The sequence below is a fragment of the Poecilia reticulata genome, linkage group LG7 (genome assembly GCF_000633615.1).
Source record: "Poecilia reticulata strain Guanapo linkage group LG7, Guppy_female_1.0+MT, whole genome shotgun sequence".
NCBI classification, from domain to species: Eukaryota; Metazoa; Chordata; class Actinopteri; order Cyprinodontiformes; family Poeciliidae; genus Poecilia; species Poecilia reticulata.
This window is the reverse complement of record NC_024337.1, coordinates 22063919-22071003: the sequence shown is the minus strand read 5'-3', so window position 1 is coordinate 22071003 and position 7085 is coordinate 22063919.

Genomic DNA, 7085 nt, shown 5'->3' with positions numbered 1-7085 from the left:
CAGACCCAAGCAACAGACTTTGGTCCCTTTCCGCTAAAGTACTTCTGTCTAACTTTGCCAATCAGTGACTAGAGGCTGTTAGTCTCATCTGGAGTTATATTTGAGTACCTAAAACACATCTATTTGATTATCTGAGCTTTTATTGAGCAGAGGAGCCCAGAAGTTACATCGATTGCAATTTAAATCATGTTCTAAATCATGTTCATTTAATTTACATCTGTTCTCTGCATATTTTAGTTTATTCTCTTTGGTCAGTATTTATCTTTCCCCCTTGGCTAGTGTCCCTTCATCCAGTTTAGTTCCCTTGTGTTAATTAGTCTCCTTCCCTTATAGATAAGCTCCCTGGTTTTTCTGGTTTGTCCCAGTACTCTGCTGTGTGTCCTGTGAGCTACCCTGTAAATCTCCTGGTTTGTTTATCATTAAATTTGTAGTTCTACTTCATTCATGGTGGATCAGGATCTGGCATTACATTTTGGTTTATCTCATTCATCCAGAGGTTTTCTCCATGCAGTTTGTGTTTACTGTTATTATAAAATCATAAAAACAACATAAAGGTGGAATTCTCACACTCTCTTCATCTCCTTTAACCTTGAACAATTCTAGTTTTGTCCACTAAACCAAAGGAAGTTCAGGCTTGTACTACTTACTTGAAAGGGCACCTTAAACTCCAGCTAATCTTGTCAGAGTCCCTCTTTCCCTTGTTTTACTTCTCTGTGTCGCCTTTACCGTAAAGGCATGGTCTGCAATAGCAAAATTAGTGTTTTAGTCAGAAGGCATTCCTCTCCTGTAGGTGCAGTCCAGGAGGAAGAAGAGAAAGTGCCCAGTCGACAAAATGCTAAATCTGCTCTGTGGTGATGGACAGATCCAGCTGGATGCCATTATTCTTTTGGTGTTCTTTTACAAGCTACAGTAAAGGTTTTCAATTCAGTGTTTTCTAATATTTTAGCACCATGGTCAAATTTTGGTCCACAAGTGTTGCACCTGTCTAATTGATGATCCCCTTCCTGTTTTGATCTAATGATGAAAAGAGCAAACTAATAATCAGCTTCCTTCAAAGTACGTGCTGCAAAAAAAGGCATGCACTAAACAGAAAAAAGCAAACGTTTTCTTCCTTTTGGAGTCAGCCACTCTTTCTGTGTCTAATTAGGCACTGCTGAGATCGGTGGGTGTTGTAATGCTGTCTTTGGGAAGGTCAGAGCTGTCTTACGAGCGCTAACTACCCTGAGTGCAAACATTATTGGATGTATTGGAAGTCTGCGTATTAGTTGTGTTTGTTTGTAACTGGAGGACCACCTTAAAAATGCCACCTGACATTATTAGGGGGTATAAAAGTCCAGATTGTGTGTTAATTGCCACGCTGAATATGTAGCATAAAGTTTCACAGACAGAAGTCACACTGCATCCCACTGTTTCTTAGCTCTTATCATTATGCTCTTACTGGATTAAAAACACAGCACAGAATTTAATAAGACAAAACGAGGCTGCAGCAAAGTAACATATTGTATTGGCACAATGAAAAGGGAAGGAAGTTTCCATGTGGTTTTACTCATGTGGAGTGAAGCGTTCATTGTGATGCGTTTGTTATTCAGTAGTTTTAGCAGACGATCTAAGCTACAAGCTCACGCTTGCTTCATTTTCTGCTTTTCATCATTAATAAAGAAAAACATCAACAAAAGTAAAACTTTTAGATCCCAAAGTTAGTGATATTTGTGTAATTTTCATCTTTTGGGTAAATCTGCCTTAAAGAATTACCGTCAGGGAAGCCGTGTCATGTGGTATTTGTGTCACTCCTGCTAATGTGACCATTTTTATTTTGTTTCCTTCACAGGTTTTAATTGAAGCCAGTACTATATGCAATGTATTGACTGGTTCACAGGTGTGCTTGTTACAACATCCAAAATTAAATGCAATCAAAATACTGAACCAGAGAGAACCAAGCAAGTGCAAATCTACACCAATTTGCCCTGCTTTAAATACTTGCCACTAAAAACACAACTTAATCCTCTAAGATTGGCTGTCACAATCTCAGTCTCAATTCAGTGAATGTTGCCCAAACTTAACAAATTCCCGCATTATCCTGGCCTGACGCAATTAGTTAACATTTTGGCCTTATCAACATAACAAAAGTAGCAAAACACACCCATGTATGTCTAACTTTGCCCAGATAAATCTCACTTCAAATGAAATTGCGTGGCTTACTCCAGTCAGAGAAGAGAGTGATTCAAAACGACAGGTGAGCAACATAAACTCAAACAATCAGATATTACAATCAATGTCAAACTTTGAAGCAGATACAGCACAAGACCAAACCCCTGGTGCCAGATTTTTACTTGTTACTGAGACTTCCAACAAATCAGAACATTTTCTCATTCTCAATCTCCATTGAATTCACATGTTTTTATTAGTGAGAAGACTGAAAAAGAGTAGTTTGATCTTAAGTACACATTTATCTATACTTTCTCTTTCAAATGATCAATTTGATCTTTGTAAACATGACAGCTTGTACAAGGTATTGACTGCACGTTGGCAAAAGTGAGGATGTCATTGCTTTTGAGTCATCAATTAGGATTGACACACAAGTTCCTTCTGTTGCTGTTAAGCTTCATTGCTCTAAATTGGATCAATGAAGCACACTACTTCTCTCTCAAACACATATTAGCAGTTCTTTGTTGTTGTTTTTACGCTGCAGGGTTAAAGGCCAAATGAGCAAACCCACCCATCCAAAGAGGAAAGCTATTCAAATATAATCACAATGATCATTAAAAGTCTGTAATTTATTTATTTATTTATTTTTGCCTTACTCCATCTCAACATTCTGACTAAAGATATCTCATTACTAGAAAATCCTTTCCATGTCGTTAAACTTTAGATTTGTTTCAATTCAAACACGACTCTTGCACCATTAAGTCATTTCACTCCATTCCTTAATGAGAAGAACAAGAACTTTGCTTATCATATTAAACCAAGTTTAAATGTTTTGTTAAGGCATTTCTTATGACCAGTTAGTGGGTTACTTACTAAGCCGAGATTACAGCTGAAGGCAGTTGATATTTTAACCACATTTTAATCAGTCAGTTTAGTTTTTAAGCACCTGGAATGTTTGGAAAATTTTTTTTTTTTTTTTTTTTACAGCAATAAAGTGATTGACAGATGTGTGGTGGTCAAGCTGTGGTTGCTATTGATCTCTGTGTTCCATGTGGAGTTCATGGATCCCATATAGTCCCAACTGGCCACAGTGCTGGCCAGTGTTTTCCATCTGAATGCAAATCCTATACAAGAAATGGTCAATTATTTGTATTAGCATGCTGATCACTGTGAGGGTGCAGGAACACTGAGGAGGAGGCAGAGGGGTCCTGACCTTATCAAGGACTGAGCGATAGCTGGCATGATTAGAATATGGAATCAGGGTTTTTTTTCTTCTTCTTCTGCGTTTTCTTAATGATGGTTATTTCTTCTTCCACTTGAAAATCAGACAATATTTAAAAATAAATAGGATTTACCCTCTGAGGACTTTGACTATCCCCAATAGCCTCTCGATAAGAGCTGTGGACACTGACACTTCATTTTGTTTCTGAGGTTAATATGCAGTTAGACTGCCTTGCAAAAGTAATGATATCTACTGGACTTTTTCATGTGTTACTTTACAACTGCAAACTTTTTGACAAAACAACACAAAGTAGTGATTTGTTGTGATGTGAAACACACAAAACTTGGCTGGAAAGAAGATTCTGTCAGTTGTATTTTATTTGTAAGACAATTTTATCCCTGAATTCAACTTGAACTATTTAATTTATGGAAAATATCTTAAAATTTATTACAGTTTTTGAATACAGTTGTGTGCTCACTCTAATGAAATTATTCTTCTTACACAAGTTTCACAAGATGAAAATCCACCCGCACAAACTATCAATCAATCAAATTTGATTTGTATAGCACATTTCAGCGGCAAGGCATTTCAAAGTGCTTTACATAATTAAAATAAAAACAGGAATAAACAGTGAGAAAGAGAAAAGGATTTTGAAAAAGATTAAAACAAATAAAAAAAGATAAAAACATTAAAACCTCAGAGTTATAGTTAGAACGCCATCTAACAAGGGTACTCACACCTTAAAACCTTCATTAAAACATAAACAGTGAGAATAAGGAAATAAAAAGTAAAGATAAAAACATTAAAAACATCAAAGATATCAAAACCGCCACTCTAATCCTAATTTAGCCATAAGCAACTCTAAACAGGTGGGTTTTAAGTTGTTTTTTAAAGGCACCCAGTGTTTCAGCTGTTTTACAGTTATCTGGAAGTTTGTTCCAGATTTGTGGTGCATAGAAGCTGAATGGTGCTTCTCCTCGTTTGGTTCTGGTTCTGGGAATGCAGAGCAGACCAGAACCAGAAGATCKGAGGGGTCTAGACGGTTGGTACAGTAATAACAGATCTTTAAGGTATTGTGGTGCTAAACCGTTCAGTGATTTAAAAACTAACAACAGTATTTCAAAGTCTATTCTTTGAGCTACAGGGAGCCAAACTAAACTACTCAGTTTAGTTTTAACCCACCTTGAGGTGGGTGTCACATAAGCTTTCCAGTCAATGTTTGAACTGTTGATGTACATCAGCAACAGTTTAACATGAGACAAGGAGTGACTAATGATGTTGGAAGGTCAAACAAGGGAATATCGTCCTCCATGAGACGTATATTATGATAAAAGAAGAAGATGCAGTCCCTCAGTCCCCAGGCTTTCCCATCTTTGCCCCCCAGCTGTGCCCTCAGCAGTGTGGGGATCGATCCCTGCCTGCCCGGCTCCACTCCCACACTCCGGCCTCTTCATTAGGCCCAGCCTGTGAGAGAGGAGGCTCTAATTGACAAGGGCCACTGAGAGCCAGCATCCTCGTCTGCCGGTCTCTCAGAAAAGGGGTCACCAGGCATCAGCCGCTCAGACTAATCTTCCCCATTATGCTCTGCTCTACCGTGGGAGCGGGAAAAACAGCCTGCCTCCCGCTGCAGCGTATCATACATTTCAGTAGGCCTCAATTTGTGTGAAACTGTTCACAAGCGTTGCTCTCGTTATTTGGCTAATGGTGGCACGTTAGATCACATAGAAAAACAGAACACATCGTAGCCATTTAGGGGTGCTCAGTGACAACTTCTGCTTTTGAGTACGTCTAATGTTTTTTTTTCCTGTTCTACAGGGTGTTTTTCCGTCAGTCCAATGTTTTATTCGCCTCATATTTTGTGAAAAACAACTCTGACACAATGATTAAGAGTCTCTCTCTACCTGTTTGGCAGCTAATTACTCATCATATCAGTTCACCGCTGCAGACATGGTGCACTCATTTTCATCCACAGGCCCTGTGGGGATTTATACCATTCACACGTCCAATTTCAACCTGTAATTGATGCGATTGAACATTTAATTTACGATGCAAAGCAATCTGAAGCACGGCGATGATCATTTGCAGCGTGGGTAACATTTTTTGATGACCTATGAGAAATACCTGCCTCTCACGGCGGAGTGAGAGCTCTTACTGCGACCAAGCAGGGACTGAGAGTTCTTCGGAAAAATAAATAAAGATGGTGTGAAAAACCTTCTCGGCATATGGCCTTTGCAGTTACACAACAGTCACACGCAAACAGAGTAAAACCAGATCATGCTCTGTCTGAGCTGTAAAACCGAAGTAGCATTACAACTTGTACAGAGTTTCAGTTATAACCCTTTTTTATGTGCATGTCACCAATACCAGGTTGGATTTCCTTTTCTCTTCAACTACTTTAATTCAACAAGATGTAGAAAACCTCCCTTAGAAAATCTGCTCCATGTTGACTTGACAGCATCTCACAGCTGCTGCATAATTGTCTGCTATACATCTATGTTGCAAACCTCTTGTTCCATCCCATCCCAAAAGTGGTGAGCTCTTTTTCATGCTCAAGAAAACTAGTTTGACATTATTTGATACCTGAAACATGCTGCATTTTCCAGCTAGAAATAGGCATCAAAGATGGGTACTGTACTCCACTAGGTTGTTGAGATTAGACAATGTATTTCCTAAACACTAATTGGAGCAGGCAACATTTTTTCCAATCGGCCATTATCCCATTTTGATTAACTTTTGTGAATTGTAGCTTCAGTTTTCTGGACTTTGTTGACTGGAGTGGTCTTTATCTGTTGTAGTCCATTTGTTTCAAAGGTCAACATTTATTTTATGTTCAGAGTTTATAGTTTTTATAACAAGTGGTTATTTGAGCTACTGCCACGAACATCTCAAAACAGGCTGTTCATACTGTGTGCAGCGCCTATCCAAAGTCAACAATTTCAGTTTGTCTATTGACAACTTTTTGGTTTCTCTCTCCAGCAGGGCAGTGTATGTCTTCCAACCAACTCCATCGTCTCCTTCCCCCATATTCTGCTTCCATCCTGATCCACAGTCTTGTTCTTTCTTGAATTAATTGCTGAATTCAACTGATGGTGTCATTACTAAAGCTTCCTCATTTTGTCATATTACCCCTATTTTACAGCGTCTTCACTGGCTTCTGGTCATGTACAAAATTCAATTTAAAATACTCCCCATACCTTCAAAGTCATCCATAACATTTCCCCTGCCTATCTCTCCGATCTCCTGCACATCACCACTCATCCGCGTTCTATTCGTTCTTCCTCTTCTACCCATCGCGCTGTTTGCTCTGTCCGCCTCAACAATATAAGGAGCAGAGTCTTTTCTCACTCTGCTCCCCAATCTCTGGAACGCTCTACCTGCAGATATCTGCAATATTTACTCTCTTCTTATTTTCAAATCAGAACTCAAAACGCATTTATTTTTAGTGTACTCTTGTAAAATGTTCTTGGGTGTCTTTCAAGGCGCTAACAAATAAGATGTATTATTATTGTTATCATAATCATTATTTTTTTTAATCATAAGCACTACCGGTTATATTATGTGGAAAAAGGAACCATGAATTCACCTTAATTTAGACAAAAACTTGTTTTTAATAACTTTTTTCAAGAAGAAAACTAAACAAAACAGGCATTGTGCAAATTGTACTGCTATCGGTAATACTATCTTTAACAGACTGATGACACATGGAGGCTCTGAAGAG